This window comes from Haliotis cracherodii, unplaced genomic scaffold, assembly GCF_022045235.1.
Source record: "Haliotis cracherodii isolate W230 unplaced genomic scaffold, xgHalCrac1.p SCAF_4, whole genome shotgun sequence".
NCBI classification, from domain to species: Eukaryota; Metazoa; Mollusca; class Gastropoda; order Lepetellida; family Haliotidae; genus Haliotis; species Haliotis cracherodii.
In genome coordinates, this window is record NW_027266297.1 from 67817808 (window position 1) to 67840110 (window position 22303).

Consider the following 22303-nt stretch of genomic DNA (forward strand, 5'->3'; position numbering starts at 1 on the left):
CCGTTGTCAAGCAAGCTTAGATCCTTATACCGGTGTCAAGCAAGCCTTGTTTGACAAGGGTACAATGATCTATACCGAACGCCGCCTTTACGGTAAAATGTGTCTACTTTACCTGAGGTTGTTTGTGGCAGCGTATCCTGGACATTAAATCTCATTTCACTCTTCCTTGACGTCAATATATTTCATATAGTCAACGTAAGAGGCGACTAACGGGATCGGGTGGTCACGCTCGCTGACTTGGTTGATGCATGTCATCGTATCCCAATTGCGTGGATCGATGTTCATGATGTCAATCACTGGATTGTCTGGACCAGACTCGATTATTTACACACTGACGTCATATAGCTGGAATATTGCTGTGTGCGGCGTTAAACAACAAACCAAGAAAATATTTTCAGACTAAGCCTTCATCTATCAACACACTAGAAACTATCTTTGAACAGCGACTCATTTGCTCTATGAAGCTGCTGTTTACTTCCTTTATTCAATCAGTATATAAGAACGATAAATTACTTGTCTAGCTTGGTCTGTGTCAAGTGATTCAATTCACCCTGATGTTCTGTGTGATTAATTATCCAGGGTCTTGGACCTCGCGAGACGCTGACACCTCGGTTTCCTGTTTGGGGTCACGTGGTGCTTTGATAGTATGAACCACAGCCAGCAACAATGGCCGATGTGACGCACACCTATACATATATATCCTTCCACTGAAATTTAAATGTCATGGAAACCTTTCCCCGCCCCCGTACGTGCTGGGTTTTCACTTCTGGAACAACATGCATTGTCCGCTGTCTTCCTCCTTGCGATCCGTGATCTCGCACGCTTGTCAGGTGCAGTATCATTCAGACATGCGCACTGCACGTGGGTTGCCAAGGTCAAGGTTGACGCCGCCCCTCGCGTTGATTGACAGTTCGTGACGTAACAAGTTGCTAGGCATTTCCCCTGCAGATACGACCTACAGAGACACAGGTGGGCATGAGGTGATAGGATTCATACACCCACCCCCTAGGCCAAGCTCTGACAGATCCCCACCCCCCAGGCCAAACGCTGACAGATTGCTGGGGGAGAGGAGACAAGGTTGCCAGTCTTTTCCACCGAGCGATACTTTATAAGTAAACCTGCGCGACTGCATCAATCCATTAATGTTTTACCAAGAACCTCGACAAGCTAGTTATTTTGCGAATAATGATCAAGATATAGACTGCTGTTCGAGCCTCGGTATATTATCATGAAATGTGGAGTAGAGAGGAGGAAATTGTACTGTCAGGCTCTAAATGGGATGTTTAAAATCTTAAATGAGTAGTTCACACAGAATTATTAGTAATACACCCCCACCCCACCCCACCCCTACCCCCCTCTGAGTCTATAGGTGAGTGGATGCGTGTTTCACCATCGCTTTGAGTGATACTTCAGCACATGATGGAGGACCGAGTGGGCTTCAGACATTGTTCTTGTATGGAAGACAGAAACTAGGTCCTGTTGAGTGTCGCTTCATTTTACAATGCTACAACATTCATGACGTGCACAGTACTTCACCATGACGTGTACAATACTTCACCATGACGTGTACAATACTTCACCATGACGTGTACAATATTTCACCATGACGTGTACAATATTTCACCATGGCGTGTAAAATATTTCACCATGACGTGAACAGTTGTTCACCATGACGTGTCTAGTACTTCACCATGACGTGTACAGTACTTCACCATGACGTGCACAGTACTTCACCATGACGCGTACATTACTTCACCATCACATGTTCAATACTTCACCATGACGTGTACAGTACTTCACCATGACGTGTACAATACTTCACCATGGCGTGCACAATACTTCACCATGACGTGTACAATTCTTCACCATGACATGTACAGTACTTCACCATGGCGTGCACAGTACTTCACCATGACGTGCACAGTACTTCACCATGGCGTGCACAGTACTTCACCATGACGTGTACAATACTTAACCATGACGTGCACAGTACTTCACCATGATGTGTACAGTACTTCACCATGACGTGTACAGTACTTCAGCACAATACTTCAGCACATGATGGAGGACCGAGTGGGCTTCAGACATTGTTCTTGTATGGAAGACAGAAACTAGGTCCTGTTGAGTGTCGCTTCATTTTACAATGCTACAACATTCATGACGTGTACAGTACTTCACCATGACGTGTACAGTACTTCACCATGACGTGTACAGTACTTCACCATGACGTGTACAATACTTCACCATGACGTGTATACGATTACGTTACATGTTAGGCTTACAAAATGCGTGGAATCTGTATTAAGTGAAAAAGAAATGTATTAAACACAAACAAGTTAGATATAAGTGAAATGTACACGTTAATAGCGATCTAATGAAATGCACAAGCAAGCAATACCTGCAAAAACACGCTTTCTAAGATGTTATGATGTCCCATTAAGACTTCGTGACAGCTTGAAGCAGAATATAACTGTTTCTTGAGACAATTGTGTAAGGGGCTAACGCGCATTGTGTTCATATATATATATGAACGCAATACGCGTTAGCCACTTAAATAATTTTTATCATATATATATGAACGCAATAACTTTACGCAATGCGCGTTAACAGATATATATATCTGTTAACGCGCATTGCGTAAAGTTATTGCGTTCATATATATATGATAAAAATTATTTAAGTGGCTAACGCGTATTGCGTTCAACACGAGCACCTGCTAGGCATTGCGTTCATATATATATATATATATATATATATATATATATATATATATATATATATGAACGCAATGCCTAGCAGGTGCTCGTGTTGTGCGTCATGGATACAAGACCTTGGCCCTTGTGATGGTCATGCACAGACATTAAGAACATGGTACGTACTCCGGAATTGTTTGCAATATAGAAGCCACGTTACTGGTACAAATCTATCTTTTCATTCGGCGAAAAGTAATTTTAACTGCGAAACCGAACGACCAATTGGAAAAAAGCTATTTCCTTACAACGGTGTTACACAAGTTTTCAATTAAGCCTCGGTTATCGCAATGTAGGTTCCCCAATCAGTCTAATTGATGTGCTGCCGAATGTCACTTGCGAAAAAGTCATCCATATTGATTTGAGGCGACTGTCTACAGTCGACCTACTGCCTGAGGTACAGGTCTCATATATACGGAGCCTGCTGTAGGCGGCGTAGACCGCCCCTGCGTGAGGTCAGTTTCTGAACTTGGATCTATACGTCGTACCCCTGTGGCATGGGGACATGTTTTATTTAATTTCATTACATGTTTTTCATTTTTTTTTTGTGTTTATGTACTACCCCAGAAATTTAAGATACTGCCCCTTTCGAACTTTGTGTACAGGCGTTTAAAGCTGAAAGAACTTAAAACAATCACATTCAGAAATACCCTTTCCCTTTGTTAAAATGCGCGGTGAAGCAAAAAAGATGCTTCTTTCTCATTTAGTATTTCGTGTATACTATTGTATGATGAAGTGCGGCATGACTGTAGATGTTGACATAAGTATACCTTTACCTATATCAATATTTGCACACTTTCCTTAACGCTGACGTATGTTTTTACGTAGCTGAAATATGTTTTGGCTGTCCCTTCAGATGGCGTCATCACAGAATCCTATGTTAGCCAGTTTGAAAATAATATTTGTCTATATGCTTCTAAGGCGTGTGTCACTGAGCACGGCCATACCATAATAAGTGTGATGGATGTATACGTAGTTATGATTGTTTTGTAAAACACATTCTGTCTATGTCAACTGCAGTAACTCGAGTCCACTAATCATATCTCATAACACTTGTACTAGACTACTCCTGTACCATGACTGTGGTTGGTTGGTTTGTTGTTTAACGCCGCACTCAGCAATATGCCAGCTATATGACGGCGGTCTGTAAATAATCGAGTCTGGACCACACAATCCAGTGATTAATATAATGAGCATCGATCCACGCAATTGGGATCAATGACATGCTTCAACAAAGTCAGCGAGCCTTGACCACCCGACCCCGTTAGTCGCCTCTTACGACAAGCATAGTCGCCTTTTACAGCAAGCATGGGTTGCTGAAGACCCATTCTATCCAGGATCTTCACAGGTTCTATGACCGTAGAGTATATGTATTTTATGAAAACAAAACCATATCTATATATACTACTCAAAAGAAGTTAAGGATCACCTGATTCTTTCCAATTACAATAGTTAATCTCTCATGTCATGACAGATTAACTTTACCATTTTGAAAGAATCGGGTGATCCTTAACTTCTTTTGAGTAGTATATATAGATATGGTTTTGTTTTCATGAAATAGATATACTCTACAGTCATAGACCACGGAGGCGGTCACCCAAGGTATGTCATGATATATATGAGTCAAAGTGTATCAAGTGTATCAGGTGTATCAAGTGTATCAAAGTCTCGCGTGTTACTAGATTAAGACTGCTATACGTGTAGTTATACTGAGGTGTGCTGTCACACATCCGCTTATTAGTCAATACAGTGCCTTGCCATTAGTCTTTCATACAGACCCTGAAACAAATATATCCAATACAGCCCATGCAAGTCTTAAATGTTTGGTGAGTCTAGATTATTGCAGTAATGAAGAAAGTCTCTGGGCTCTTTTTTATTATATCTTATAACTATAATTTTACAACCGTTTTTTTTTCTGTAAAATATGTTTATTTCCGAGACTAGATGTTAGTCTACATTTCCCTGGGAATGATATTCTGATTGTGGTGTGGTCCTTTTTATCTCATGGGAACAATATCAAACTTTTAAATCGTTTAATAACTGCTGTAGCTAAGGCTTTGGTTGGTTGGTTTGTTGTTTAACGCCGCACTCAGCAATATTCCAGCTATATGACGGCGGTCTGTAAATAATCGAGCCTGGACCAGACAATCCAGTGATTAATATAATGAGCATCGATCCACGCAATTGGGATCGATGACATGCTTCAACAAAGTCAGCGAGCCTTGACCACCCGATCCCGTTAGTCGCCTTTTACGACAAGCATAGTCGCCTTTTACAGCAAGCATGGGTTGGTGAAGACCTATTCTACCCCGGAATATTTACGAGTCTGTAGCTAAGGCGACAATCATTTTATAGATAATTAACGATCCAGTATAACATCACCCAGAACACACATGTGTGCCGAGGATGATCTCAAATTACGTGTCCCATTGTGTTCCACGTTACAATTTTCCACTCAGTTTTGACATGGATGTATATTTCATGACCTACTGCTGACATATGCATGTCAGTTGGATGTGTCGTGAAATGGGAATCTCCGTATTAATCAATCCCTCTGCATGTTGCACGCACCCGGTCACCTGCATACCGCGACCCGCTCAGCGATTAGTAATGATTAATATTGACTACTCTGGGGGATGCTAATGAACGGTGACCTACATGTTGCCGTGTCGCAATTTGTCACGTGATCAGCTGAGCCGGCAACACACCCTAGCTGTTGTCGGAAGCTGTATGATGTCAGCTGTGTTTGTGATCGTGACGCGGAGCACGACGAAATAAGCATACCCTTCCAAAATCGTATTTTAAGTTTTGTTAGCAAATTGAACCATATGCCTTGAGGGCTTTCGTGTAGTATGTATTAGGGTTTTTTAAACGTTTAGCTCACCTGACCCAGCACCTGAGTCAGTCGACGCTTTTTCGACGTCTTCCCAACACAAGGGCTATGACGTCGATACTGCAACGCCATGCAATAATGAAGGGTCTAAGGCGGTATATAACCACATATATATAAGATGGCCACCACACGGCGGCCATATTGGAAATGTCATTTTCGCTCCATAGTCAGTTATTCGCGTACAACTTTGTTACATCACCGAAATATCCAACGTGGTAGCCACTATAGCATATGTAATGCCGTTTTTTGTATTATTGCGTTTACAGTTTAACCTTGCTTTAACCTTTGATCTATTATTCATAGATGCTCATTTTCGGACATCTCCTGCTTAGTTAGACTAACATATAGTCTCTGAAATGAACATATCGTACAGAAAAAACAGTTGCTCAGTTATCTTAATAAAAATATAATAAAAAGGGAGCCCAGTGATTCTCTTCATTTTCAGATACTGCAGTAATCTAGACTTGCCAAACATTATAGACTTGCATGGGCTGTAGTTGATATATTTGTATCAGGGTCTGTAAGACAGACTACTGCTTAGTGTATGAAGCCGATTCTGTAACATGATAATGATTTACAAACAGAGTGCGTACAGGCCCCCGATCCTATTTTAAAATGCCCGTCGTTTGACTACCATGAACGAATTCTAGTGTCCATAGAGAGAAAACTAAGCTTGGATATTTCTCAAGTTCATAATTTAACACCGACACAGCCACTTCCAAATATGTTTTACTAACGAATGTGACAAATTACACAACTTTCTTTTCCGCTAAGTCTGCCTCATTGGCCTTATTGTACCCCAGATAAGATTTATCTGAGGCTATGTCTGGTCTCGAATATGAGAAATGACACCAGTTCATTTCTAATTTTGCTTCATTGACCCTCTTGTACCGTAGATAAAATTTATCAGATTCAAAGTCTCGCCTGTCTCTTGATTTAGACTGCTACTGGCGTACATTCCCACACACCCGCTTGTTATCCACTTTATTAGTGAGTGAGTGAGTGAGTGAGTACGGTTTTACGCCGCTTTTAGCAATATTCCAGCAATATCACGGCGGGGGACACCAGAAATGGGCTTCACACATTGTACCCATGTCGGGAATCGAACCCGGGTCTTCGGCGTGACGAGCGAACGCTTTAACCACGAGGCTACCCGACCGCCCCTCTTACAGAGTAAAATCGGTAATGACACAAAACAAGGAACCATTTTGGGGGGTTGGGTAGGGGTGTGTATCCTGGGTGTGTGTCCCAATCTCAAGGGTCACACCGTCGACCCGGGTTCGATTCCCCCCACACGCCAGTCTGTGAAGCCCAATGTCTCGCGTGATCACCTGGCTAGACTGTTGTATGACCCCACTCACTCACTCACTCACCCATTCACATCACGGGCGATACATTAGTGATCAAACATGGTTAGGTTCCAATGTGGCCAAGACCGCCCCCGTGGTCTAGTGGTAGAGCGTCCGCCCGGAGAGCGGAAGGTCCGGAGTTCGATCCCCGACCGTGTCATACCAAAAGACGTTAAAAGATGGTACTTGTTGTTACCCTGTCTGGCGCTCGGCATTAAGGGGCTAAAACAAGGACTGGTCGGCTCGGAGTCAGTATACTGTGTCTGAGTGGGGTATTCATGTTAAACTGTGGCATGGTATCTCAGTGAGCTAGCACTATAAATCGGCATCAGTCCGGACTAGTACAAGCAGCCATACAAACACACACACACACACACACACGTGCATGCACGTCGCTATATAAGTGCAATAATCTTGGACGCGACGTTAAACCCCATTTCACCTCACCTCCAATGTGGCCATGTTTATTGGGTGACGGCAACTTCATCTGTTGGCGCCATCTCTCCCCCTATGTTGCTATTTTGGCAGATAATCAGAAACCTGGAATCAGGACGAGCGCGGACTGTTACCTCGGCATATACGGTAAAGAGTAATGTACTATATTATATTACTCATACATAAAATTAATATGCCGTAAAGAATTACATATGAAACCTTGTTCCAGTATTTGTACATTGTGTAGTAAGCCTCATTTAACTGTGCAACTATAGTTATCTGTATCGAATTCTTATACGTCAAGTTTGAATAATCCATGCGTGTAACATGTGAATATACGCCTTTGTCTGCGTTAAAAAAAAATCAGCTCTGCGCGCGCAGCTGTGTATAATGACGAACATTTAACCCAGCTATTTCAATCAATATTCTCCCTCGAAGGCTTGTAACACGGTCGTGTTGCGTGACATTACGTGTCGCGGAGCCCGGAAAACCAACCTCAGCTGCTTGTGTTTACCTGTCAGACGTGGCTTGGCTCAGAGCCAAGACCCACTGACCCACTGACCCAATGCAAGAGTCACGTGACATGCTAACCAAAGTTACGCATTCTTGCTTTGTACAGCTTTGTTTGCGCCGTGACCTTGTTTCAGTGTTAGCTATTAGAATGTGAATTATGTGCATGTTCTGTGCAGAGGCGCTCACTGACTAGACTGACATGTCACGTTATGAGAGGAGGTTCAATAAAATTGATAATTACATAGCATGCATCACCCGGCACATATGCATTCAATCAGATATCAGCGTGTATGCATGCGTGAAACAATGAGTGAGTGAGTGAGTTGGGTTCAACGCCGCTTTTATGAGTGAGTGAGTATGGTTTTACGCCGCTTTTAGCAATATTCCAGCAATATCACGGCGGGGGACACCAAAAATGGGCTTCACACATTGTACCCAAGTGGGGAGTCGAACCCGGGTCTTCGGCGTGACGAGCGGACGCTTTAACCACCAGGCTACACGACCACCCCCACATTGGAAGTGAAATAGGCAACGGTACTCAGTGACTTAGATGTAACTGATTCAAAATATGCCATCAATATAATTAAGGAAATAATTATTCAAGCTTTTTTAGAGCCTTCCCAACTGAGGTTGAGAGACAATATGACATCTAGATAGCGTCATCGGTGCAGTAGTCAGGGAAGTAGACTTTCATAAGTCTCTAATGCAGTAATTATTAGTTTATATCATAATTTTTAGATTATTTATATAATAAGAACAAGTTGTCCATGAAAGAGACTGGAGTCCTTATACTGTCCACACATCTAGACTTGCCTATTAGGAGGATAAAAATACTACACATCCATGGACTTTTGTTTCAGTATAGCCTTGGAGAAAGGCTATCGGGGAAGAGACATTGATACCATGACGTCACGTACACTATATTAAACGTGTGGAAGTATATACAACAGCTGTAGACTTGAACTTATGTATAAATAACATGATATCCAACAATAAACGCAATATACGTGACGTATACGTCGAAATCTACTTTCATATTATATGTCAATTCAGTGGTAGTGTATCTATATGTTAAATACATGGCAGAATATCGATCACACATAAGCGCACTTTAAAATCACCAGAACTATATACATGTATATTGAGTGTATTATTTTTGTACCTACAGTGGCGTCATCACTACAATGCCCTTGGGTTTCAGGGAGGAGTTAATTGTCCACCGATTTCTGTCATATCAGGCGTTGAAGCTGTCACACAGTGACATAACTGAAATACTGTTCAACGTGGCGTAATACACTCAGCTTACTGACCCACTTACCTCGAGTTTCGGATGCAGCGACACACGGATATAAACTGGATCACACATGTCAGGGAATATATACGTGTGTGTGTGTGTGTGCGTGCTTGCGTGCGTGTGTGAGTGTGTGCGTGCGTGCGTGCATGTGTGTGTGTGTGCGCACGCGCGTGTGTGCATGTTTGTGTGTGTGCACATGTGTGCGTACATGTGTGTGTGTGTGTGTTCATGTGTTTGTGTGCGTGCATGTGTGTGTGCGCGCGTGTGTGTGTGCATGTGTGTTTGTGTGGGTGCATGTGTTTGTGTGTGCATGTGTGTGTGTGTGTGCATGTGCAATATATATAGGGTATCCACACACAATGTATGTATGTATGTATGTATGTATGTATGTATGTATGTATGTATGTATGTATGTATGTATGTGTGTATGTATGTATGTGGTCTCTGATAACATCTACATGAAATTGGGGGATTGGACATTTAGGCAAGGACTTGGCATCCCTATTGACACCAATTGTGCCCTCTCCTCACTAACTCCATCTGTTTCTGTAATGGCAAAACTGAAACAAGGGAATTTGGCCAAGATGTTTATCTTTGCATAAAGATTCAGAATGACAAAAAAATCTCCACAAAAGTGAATGAAAAGAGGGATGATTTCAACTTTCCCTTCATGTCGAGCAATATTCTAGCTGCTCCAGCCTTCGGTGTCTAAATTTCACAACTTTTGAGAAACATACGAGCATGCATGCTCTTTCCACGGCGATTTTAAAGAGCCTTATATCACTCTCCTCAAACGGTTTTTTATCAGGGTTACGACATTCAAGGGCTTGGTAAAGTTTTCAAAAAGTTTTATGGTAGACATTTGGAGGACGTTTCCAAATTTGACCCATTTGTGAACAAATTGATGTCCGATGCAATGCCTTATTTTGACTTGGACCATATGTTCGTTCCCCTGTTTTCTCAGGTGAACAATTGACCTGCCATTGCATGTGTTAGTGACGAGTGCCACCGGTGGGTCAGAATAAGGTCATCTTTCCACGAACACGTGGTTTCATCACTATGTGATAGTGATTCATAGACACGTGCTCATAGAAGATGACATCATGGTTTATGATTATGATGATGATAATAACAATAATTATAATAATACTATTTCTTTAAGGCAAAATTCCACATCACCGAGGGACATGTTCCATGCGCAAACACAGCATATGTACATATATACACCAGAGAGTGACAGTAAGATAATAAAATATACACATTCAGTTTTAGCGTTCAAAAAGGTAAGTTATGAGTCCAGGCTTACACACACTGATACTTGGTGCACTTTTGAGGCTGAAGGTAATGGAGTCAGCATGAGAGAAGGATCGAGCACTGAAGGACTTTGGTGTGTATTTTTGTACAGACAGGAGAAGTTGGTCCTTTGATCGCAGATTTCTGGTAGATTGGTAGTGGGGAAACATACCTTGAAGATAGGCAGGACCTGTACTATGAAGAGACTGGTGAGGTTAGGTGAAATGGGGTTTAACGTCGCGTCCAAGATTATTGCTCTTATATAGCGCCGTTCATGGACGTGTGTGTGGCTGCTTGTACTAGTCCGGACTGATGCCGATTTATAGTGCTAGCACACTGAGATACCTTGCCGCAGTTTAACATGAATACCCCACTCAGACACAGTATACTGACTCCGAGCCAACCAGTACTTGTTTTAGCCCCTTAATGCCGAGCGCCAGACATGGTAACAACAAGTACCATCTTAAAATGTCTTTGGGTATGACGCGGCCGGGGATCGAACCCCGGACCTTCCGCTCTCCGGGCGGACGCTCTACCACTAGACCACGGAGGCGGTTGAAGAGACTGGTAGACACGAGAGAGGATACATACTCAACATATTCTGAGGCAAAGACGTGAACATCTCACTACATGTACTAGACTAACACTTAGTCAATGAAAACATTTCTTTCAAACAATTATATATATTTTTCTTCGAAAGAACCTTTCCTCTTCTGCCGTTTTCATATCAAGCAAACTAGACTTGGTTAGTTTGACCTAGACCAGACCCTCGCTTTTAGTAAAGAAAAATACCTAAAAAATATAAATTCCACAGTCATGGCGCAGGACATACATGAATCAACGGTATTATTTCCTGGAAGCAATCAGTCCACATGGAGTTGTGTTGATATCACTGGATGGTAGATGGTGGTTTATAAAGAGTTCAGTGCTAAAAGTCGTGGCTCAAACTTTTGCTTAATATTTTACCGAACTATCGCAATATTTTTACATAAACTGAAAAAAACAATGGCTATGTCGGACCATTCTGGAATCACGGATTTCTTGTCAATATTTTCTCATGCAAGAAGGAAGGAAAACAGAAATAGATTGTCGTGATAGAGAATAATTCGAAATTTATATGTGAAATACAATAATTGAAACAGGATATTATTTGTTAATTTTTGTTTGATGTTTATAGATATTACATAAAATTATTTTTATATCTAGTTAGTGACTCTACTTTATTTTCTCTACTTAGGGACTCAACCCCCAAGAGAACTAGAATATGTACTTTCCTAAGAAAGTGTTATCCAAATATAACATTTGTGACATGTGTTCATGTATTGCGTCGTTAATAGTCACCGACATCGGGGATTGTATAAACCTAAACTGGTTGTTTCTTTGACCTGTGCGACCGTTATGTCGTTTAACCGAGTTACAACACATTCACGCAATGCTAATGCCTAGGTTATTGACATAGGCTTGGTTCCATTCTTTCCTTGAAATACCCGTATGATTCTGGATATATAGTCTAAATAGTTCTAAATAGCAGACAGAGAGAGAGAGAGAGAGAGAGAGAGAGAAGAGGGGGGGTCACATATATTTATTCGTATACAATACCCTGGTTCTGCACCATGACTGTGGAGGGGGTGGGGGGTGGAGTGGGGGGTGCGTCACATATATTTATTCGTATACAATACACTGGTCCTGCACCATGACTGTTGAATTTATATCTTTTAGGTATATTCGTTTTACTAAAAGCCTAGGTAAGTCTATATCACACTAACCAGGTCTAGTTTGCTTGATTCCACACAGAAGAAGAGGAAAGGTTCTTTCGAAAAAGATTTTTTTCATTATTTTAAAGACTTGTTTTCATTGACTAATTTAAGTGTTAGTCTAACAATACACATGTATTAATAATGCAAACCAATATCTATACATTTAGATGCAAATTCCAAAATACAAAACCTTATTTTCATGTTTATAAAAAGGAAGCTTTTACACCATACAACATTGAAAAAGACTTTGCTTTCAAGACAGGTAATCAGCAGAAATTCTATGGTGCTTGGATTCTGTATCATAAACTTTCCGAAAATGAGGAACAGCTTTCATCTTAATTTTAGTTTTGTACTTAAGACTTTAATGTTTGAGACCAAAGTCCTTTCCTGCACTGCAATATGATATTGGTTGGCCCAGTCGTCTAAGGCGCCGCGATTCGCTGTGCAGAGTTGCGTCCCTTGGGCACGCCAGAAACCTATGATTGTGGGTTCGAATCCCGGTTCGCCCCGATTATGTTTCTAGGTTTGTCAGTACCATACCCGTGCTTGTGGGTTTCACCGAAGTGGTAAACGTCTGAGACCTGCATCACTTCGGGCTTTCCTCCCACATTAAGCTGACACGCCGTGACATAACTGGAGTACTGTTAAAAGCGGCGTTAAACCCAACTCACTCACTCACTCACTCTTTTTATTAACAATTAAACAAAATAAAATACACATGAATTAGTAACGCTAACCAAAAACAGGTGGAATTGGGACTTTTATATACTTTTCTACCAGGAATCTGACGAACAGCAAAAGATAAGTGGACAGGTAGTAATTCCTCGCTATCTCATTACATCTTATTTATTTTATTCTTTCTAGTCGTGTCGGGGTTGAAGATCTGATTTGAAAGAGGCTGTAATTCGTCGCTTTAAACAATGGCTGTTCACACATAATGCATTTGTTGAGGCCACGGTGACGTAATAGTGAGAACTGTCGCATGGCATTTATGTGATTGTGTCAACGGTATGGGTATTATATGCCACACTATATGTCGTGAAGAGTGGAAGGATTACACACTATCCATCATTATGGTTCTTTCTTACTCTGTGCCCCCACAGCAATGAATTATAGCTTATGTTGTTTGTTTGTTTGTTTGTTTGTTTGTTGTTTAACGCCGACTCAGCAATATTCCAGCTACGTGATGGCAGTCTGTAAATAATCCAGTCTAGACCAGACAATCCAGTGATTGATATCATGAGCATCGATCCACGCAATTGGGATCGATGGCATGCATCAACCAAGTCAGCAGCCTGACCACCCGATCCCATTAGTCGCCTCCTACGATAAGCATAGTCGCCTTTAACGGCAAGCATGGGTTGCAGAAGACCTTTTCTCCCCGGATCTTCAAGGGTCTATAGCTTATGCAATGAAGTAATAAATATATGAATACATAGTCGCCGGAACACTGCCAGCTTAAGGCCCCCAAATGGAGATATAACACGAGCTTGTGTTTCATACAGATTTTACGAAACGAGTGTCAGAAGTTCCCGAGCGACAGCAAACGTAATACATGAAGTCTTACATGAGCTTCGTAAAATCAGCGACACACGTTTGCGAGGATAATATTTTTTTGTATGACCCATTATTCCATTATCCTTTTGAGCTCCCCCTTAGAAAAATATGCACAATTGTCGAATGACGTCAATAATATTCAGCTATGATGTCGTGTCTAGTGTGCGTCATTCCGACATTACGTCACAATAAGATTTGAATGACTCCGGATGACGTAACAGTATATCGGTGCGAGTGAAGTGATATTTGCACTAGTGCACATACAATTTTTATGAACTCGGTTATTTTTAACCCTATGGGTAATTAACGCAACTATCGAAAAGCCACTTCTTGTTTGTTTAATCTCTCTCTCTCTCTCTCTCTCTCTCTCTCTCTCAAACACACACACACACACACACACGCACTCACACTCCGAATGAGTCCTGAAGTTTCCATATTACTTCCAACAGAGACGGTCAAAGGGAGATAATTCGCGGATGACTTGCAAGCATACTCGCACCTCGTCATGTACATACAGCATATGAGTTGTCCATGAATGCATCGTAACCTGATTCATGTGAACCACAGATGAGATCAGCATAAAGACAATGCATGCGTGTCCAGACCTGGCATTATAATGACCTGACATCACCTGGACAGGATAATAAAACCAGGGAAACATTGATAACCTGCGGGAGACAGACGCCCGTTTATCCATCGTGTGTGTAATCACGTGTTTCTAAACTGCTGTGCAGATGAAACTAGCACTTGCATACATGTTTTGTTTGTTTGTTGTTTACCGCCGCACCCAGCAATATTCCAGCTATATGACGGCGGTCTGTAAATAATCGAGTATAGATCAGACAATCCAGTCCATAAGCATTGATCCATACAATTGGGATACGGTGGCACGCATCAACCAAGTCAACGAGCCTTGACCCCCCAATCCCGTTAGTCGCCTCTTACGACAAGCATAGTCGCCTTTTAAAGCAAGCATGGGTTGCTGAAGACCTATTCCACCCCGTATCTTCACGGGTCCTTACCAATGCTGGCGCTAGTGTTTGATTGGATGGCACTAGTCTCCAGTCCTTTAGTGCTTTTTGGTTTTATTTATTTGAAGAATATCTGTTTAAGTCTAATTAAATGTAACTATACGGAAAGACATGAACTGCCGCAGCAAAGATGTGGTGTATGTTATGAGATGTTCGGGATGCGGCGAAAAATACATCGGTGAAACCGGCATGGAATTAAAAGATAGAGTCACTGTACACAAACAGCAGATTAGAGACCCTGATGTTCGACGCATAGGTGTCAGCAAACACATTGTTGATTGCAGAAACGGGAAATTTACCATTTTTCCGTTTTACAAATTGTATACAAGTAACAAGCAGCTGACACTGGAAAAAGAACAGATAATTATCCAATTGATGAAACCCAAATTGAACTCTAGAATGTATTAATACATTTCTCCTTTCAATCGTAAATGTTACACTGCTACTTTACAAATACTGTATACTTTAATTCAAATGTCTCCCTACAATTAGGAGATAAACATACTGTGTTTTCAATGTAGAGCTAGGTTACCTGTAGATTTAACCCCGCTAAATTGAATTTGGAACCGAACGCGCAGCGTATGTTTATCTCCATTCTACTATGACTAAATAAAACGCGAACTCTTTGGTGTTGGCAAATATACTGAGTGAAGCAGCTTGGGTTGAGTTCTTTGTTTTGGGTGGGTTTTCGATCTAAATTACAGAATCACCCAACAAAATATGGCGCTGTATATACTCAAGCAGTTTGTTTACACCGTAATACTTCACTCGACCATATGACAGGCATTGAAAGCATATAAGCACGGCAACTTGGTAAGCTAACATGAGGTGGGCATCCCTAAAGAAAACAAAGCAAGCTTTGCAAGGCTTTCGCTCTATATCGCGCATCACCATTATGACGTCATATCGCTCATTGTGACGCAAAAGATATGACGTCACAGTCGTATATAGAAAAGCGCCAAAATGTCAAGCTCTCTGTTGTCTCCAAAACGTAAATACATTCCCCTTGTAGATTTCTGTCGTGTTTTTCTGCACGAAATGTATTGCCACACATCCTTTGAATATTGTAGTAACCGTATCTGTGCATTTTGTAACCTGTAATTAGGAGATAAACATACTGTGTTATCAATGTAGAGCTAGGTTACCTGTAGATTTAACCCCGCTAAATTTAACATTTGAAACCTCACGCTGCGCGTTCGGTTCCAAATTCAATTTAGCGGGGTTAAATCTACAGGTAACCTAGCTCTACATTGAAAACACAGTATGTTTATCTCCATTCTACCATGACTAAATAAAACGCGAACTCTTTGGTGTTAGCAAATATACTGAGTGAAGCGGCATGGGTTGAGTTCAGTGTTTTGAGTGGGTTATCGATATGAATTACGGAATCACCGAACAAAATATGGTGCTGTGTATACTCAAGCAGTTTGTTTACACCGTAATACTTCGCTCGAACATATGACAGGCATTGAAAGTATATAATCACGGCAACTTGGTAAGCTAACATGAGGTGGGCATCCCTAAAGAAAACAAAGCAAGCTTCGCAAGGCTTTCGCTCTACATCGCAAGTCACCATTATGACGTCACATCGCTCATTGTGACGCAAAAGATATGACGTCACAGTCGTATATAGAAAAGCGCCAAAATTTCAAGCTCTCTGTTGTCTCCAAAACGTAAATACATTTCCCTTTGTAGATTTCTGTTGTGTTTTTCTGCACGAAATGTATTGCCACACATCCTTTGAATATTGTAGTAACCGCATCTGTGCATTTTGTAACCTGTAATTGTAGATATAATTATTTAAATGTGCCTACCGACAATGACTGAAAATAGTACTATTCTATCAATTTTAGCTTCCGCGGTGATGCGGCCGTCAAAACAGCTGTTTCAATCAGAGGGGGTTTATTGTGATTTAATAGCCTCTGATTGACCAATCAGAATCGAGTAAATTCCAAATTCATGGTAGAATTGTTAAATTACTTGGTGTCGTCGCTGGAGTGTGTAAATACATTATGACGTCACAGTTGTAATTTATGACGTCATAATAAGTATAACGTCATATTATATGTCATTGTCAGTTACACTGAAGAGCTGTCATGAGACAGCGAAAGTACTATGTCTGAAACTGATATAAAGAAGATGATGGACTAACGTGGACTTTATTATTTTATTATATATTACATGTACACCGAGTGAGTAATAATTAAAAAAGTGGAGTAAGATTGAACACAGTTTTAATAGGCTAGCGCTTTCAACTCGTACCACGTACGAGTCTCATCAAGCCATAAAACATGAACATCACTTATATTTTGGAAATTAGGGTGTATTTCGAACAACTTTGACACTGATCTAACGCTTTGACAACAATTCCTCAGCTGCATGCACGAATTTAAACAGGGGCTATGCGGAAGTAATTGTAGCGTTAGTGGGATTCCTAACGTGTTTTCATCTGTTATACTAAGCTCTGTGTTATGGAGCATAAGAAACAACGGGATACCATGAAGTCTTACAAAAAGCCAAGCCACACACATGTGGACGTCCAGTTAGGTCTGAGACAGCATGCTTCAAGGCACCTTGCATCTGATGAACCAGAGAGTGTGATGTAATGTGGCACAAATGGCAATATAACAGTAATAAGCTAAGCTCTCTCTCTGTGTGCGTGCGTGCGTGCTGCGGGGCTCAGTTCGGTAGGGCATCAAGATATAAAACTGTCACCGCAATTGTCAATTATATATCATTTCAAACAGTGACATTTTCCTATTTGAAACAATATTGGATATCACAATAGAAACATGATGTTACATATCTATTATAATATTAGTACACGAAGTACTATCGTGTAGCGCGAAGGGTTATACGCATGGGAAAGGTAGGTCACGTGTGTGTATGAACAACTGACACTGAATCTGTCAGATGGGTGTAGTCTATAGACAAAAACTCAATGCGATGTAGAACCAATCGCTAAAATGGTCAATGTGCAGTCCACATATTTTTGATCAAGAAATGCTTACTGCATTTCGATAACGTGAGAGCTACCAAGAAACACACACACCTAATTGTCTACAGAACAACACGGATAGAGTTATCTCCCTTTAAAATGAATAATAAGGCCCGACAGCGCAGCAAACCCAAGGAATGGGCTGTAAAGCCCAAGTGGTAGCCCAGCTTTTCAACTCAGACAAGTGCACCGCCACAAAGAAACAAAAGCACAACAGATTTACTGGAAGCGTCATTTGACAAATTGTCGGACATGACACTGTCAATCGGCTGTTCTGTTCTGGGCCGTTTCTATCAGCTCGACGCAGATGGAGTTTCAGCTTACTCAAAGACGTATATACGTCCGTGGCTTACTTTAACCCTCAGTCCTTTGTCTTTGATCGTGTATTAACTCACTGAATTGTCAGGTAAACACCACTTGGCAGTGACGGAATTTCTTTCCCCCTATCATACACCGTGATAATGGAACAATTTCATAAAAAACGTTGGTCGCCAGCGGGATTCGAACTCGCAAAGTCCGCACTGAAGACTAACGAATGTAGTCTTCTGACATGACATGACATGACGACATGGGAGAAATTTTTATGAAATTAAAAACTAAATATTTACTTACATCAGGACTTATAGTTTATCCGTTTTTTAACTGCGAAATATATGTTTTATGGAGTACGTTATATGTTCCTCGTTGCATTTTACGTACTTATGATTTGGTAGCTCTTCGTTCAACGAAACAAACACATAGTGCGGAAATTACTATTATCTTGATCAGGGCTACGTTTGCTCATAATAGGCCCGTCAACATGGGCAAGTACTATTAATATAAATGTGCTCGACTTGGTCCAAAATGAATGTACATACAAGTTAGCGCAGATGATTTTTTCAGCCCGCTCAACCCGTAGGAGAACTTCCACTGAGATTGACCAGAGGTTGTCGAGACGCGGGGACCAGTACAGAGCGGGATTGAAGACAGCACTTGAATTCCTCAGTGCAGCTAGTTGACATTGTTAGTCAAGTTATCCTAGTGATTAGGACTTTCGCATGTGGGATCAATTTCGTGACACATGTCATAAGGATATGTATTAAAGTGACAATACATAAACGTTTTTCGTATTCCTCTCAGTGAGACATGTTTTATTAGATATTACATAATATTTGTCTGTCGATAACGTAATAGTAGAACCATAACAATTTCAAATGTTATTGTGACATTTTATATTTGTTACTCAATGTTTGAAAGGGCGACATATGAAAAAAATAAAGAAGTGTGCTGATGTGTTTTGTTTGTGTAGGACCCGTGAAGATCCGGGGTAGAATATAGGTCTTCAGCAACCCATGCTTGCCGTAACGGCGGCTATGCTTGTCGTAAAAGGCGACTAACGGGATCGGGTGGTCAGGCTCGCTGACTTGGTTGAAGCATGTCATCGATCCCAACTGCGTGGATCGATGCTCATGATGTCAATAACTGGATTGTCTGGTCCAGACTCGATTATTTGCAGACCGCCGTCATATAGCTGATTGCGGCGTTAAACAAACAAACAAACTACGTCTCTCTCCCTGTATATAAAAGTGTGTGCGAGCGTGCGCGCGCGTGCGTGCTAGTGTGTGTGTGTGTGTGTGTGTGTGAACCATATATAACTCAGTGTGCATACTAGTTCAAATATACTTTGTTACCATATTGAAGAATCTGTGATAGTGGATGAGGGGTTGCTGTGTGTAGGCTGTGGGGTAGAGACAGGGGTTCCCACTAAACACAACCCACGTCACTTGCGGGAGGCAGGATCACGTTTCCAAATATCGATCAGATTGAACTGGGCATTCGTCCAACCCCTAAATTGTCCGAGGCCCCGTGCGTTCACTTGTCCCGATGTTCGTTGTATGTGCTAAATGCCAAGACATATGCAACCTTTATATATAGTCACAGAACCACGGTATAGTTAGCTTTCATATTCTGCCACCATTGTAGGGAAAGCTCAGTATCGCCAACCCCTGTCACCATGACAACACGATGTGGCGTAGTAGAATAAACTGTTAGCATTGGTTTAATCACCATGTCTGTTAAAACAACTTATGGTGCGCTTTCCAGTTATATTTATGGCACAATGAAGCCTAGTCATGCAGAGCGGTTAGCTGATCAGCCACTGTATTAGACGGCAAGGATTGGGCCTAAAGAAGGTTAAGGCTGTTTACATATTTCGATGGCATGGATAAACATTTTTTTCCTTTTGTGAAATGAACCTTATTCTCTATATATTTTACATTCTCTGACTAACGAAAACGCCGCCCTAGAACCACAGAACTTTGTGATGTATTTTGGAATGCGCGTCTCACGCAGTGGTGAGGGTTTGATAATAACAAAGTCGCTCAAAATGTGCAGAATCAAGAAGTTTTAGACCTGTGAAGATCCGGGTAGAGAATAGGACTTCAGCAACCCATGTTTGTCGTAAAATGAGACTATATGTTTGTCGTAAGAGGCGACTAACGGGATGGGGTGGTCAGGCTCGCTGACATCAACTGAAATACTATTTGAAGCAGCGGTAAACTCTACCCTCAATCGACCCGCAAAAATCCGGCGTAGAATGGGTTTTCAGCAACCCATGCTTGCCATAACAGGCGACTATGCCTGTCGTAAGAGGCGACTAACGGGATCGGGTGGTCAGGCTCGCTGACTTGGTTGATGCATATCATGGTATCCCAGCTGGGAAGATTGATGCTCATAATTTCAATCACTGGATTGTCTGGTCCAGACTCGATTATTTGTTTGTTGGTTAACGCCGCAATCAGCAATATTCCAGCTATATGACAGCGGTCTGTAAATAATCGAGTCTCGACCAGACGACTCGATTAGTAACAGACCGCCGTGATACAGCTAGAATATTGCTGATTGCGGCGTTAAACATCAAACAAACAAACAAACAAATGATGTTTATTGTACAGAACACGTATTCTCATGGGCCAGGGTACAAACGACTTACATTTTGGAGTAAAGTAAGTGAGTTCAAATTTAACGTCACATCGGCATTACTTCAGCCATAAAGCGACGAGACCAAGTTCATATATTCACAAGTTCTGATTCAACAATCCGTGGAATTAATTCGAATTTAGCAAGAATCGGATTTCCATAATGATAATCTTTCTCAAACGGACGGCGACCATAGGGTGAGTGAGTATTGTTTTACGCCGCTTTAGCAGTATTCCAGCAATGGTGGGGGACACATTGTACTCATGTGTGGAATCGAACCGAGGTCATCGGCGTGACAAGCGAACGCTTTACCCACTAGGCTAGCCTAGGCTACTAGGCTACTCCACATTTAATACGAAAACGACAAAATATGCAAATGGAAATCAAACTAAAATAGAACATCATAACCTTCAAAATCACAATCATGCATCCTGTGAAGATCCGGGGTAGAATATATATAGGTCTTCAGCAACCCATGCCTGTTGTAAATGGCGACTATGCTTGTCGTAAGAGGCGACTAACGGGATCAGGTGGTCAGGCTCACTGACTTGGTTGATGCATGTCATCGATCCCAATTGCGTTGATCGATGCTCATGATGTCAAACACTGGATTGTCTGGTCCAGACTCGATTATCTCCATAACACCGTCATATAGCTCGAATGTTGCTGAGTGCGGCGTCCACTTAAACAATGTAACCACACCATACTAAGGGACTGTGTCTTTTAAACAAAATAACTTAATCCTACGCAAAAACCCGAACCCAGAACAAGCATAAAAACTTGTGTAGGAAAGCTCAAACTATGGAACATGAACAATGGAATGGAATAATATAGTTCCGCAGAAGTTTATATTTAGATCTAGCAACATAGAAACAAATATGTGTTGTTGTGTTAAGCACTGGTCTAAATAAGCGTTGCTTGTATGTACGATGTATGTACGTACGCTCGTATGTTGCATAATAAAAATGTTTGAAATAAGGAAATAATCGTAATACCTTTATGTAATGAAACCACACATTGTACCAGAGCATGCTGTGTGACGTCACGCATTTACATCACAATACGGGCTTGGTAGAGTCTAGAAGAATAATCTCTATATTTACTTCTGACACTTATATTTAGAGCAAAAATTAGTTTGTCAGCTTTGGGAACCTGCATGTGCTAATAACTTCTCGATGCAGCTCTTATTTCTACATGTACTTACATTCCTTAACATCTGCTACCCTATCCCAAACTGGAAGAGATTTCCGGCATCTGCTTGTATGTAGGCCATTGTCAAACTCGACTCAAGTAATAGAAAACGACATAGAAATAGCAAACGTGGACTTGTGCGATGTCGAACAATTATCATCAAAGTCTCCATAATGACTACGATACACATGTGCACACATTGTTGCAAGTTTCGGTACATTCAATAGTATTTATGGGAGAGATTTTCTCTGTTCGAAATGAATATTGTTTGTTTTGCTTGTACG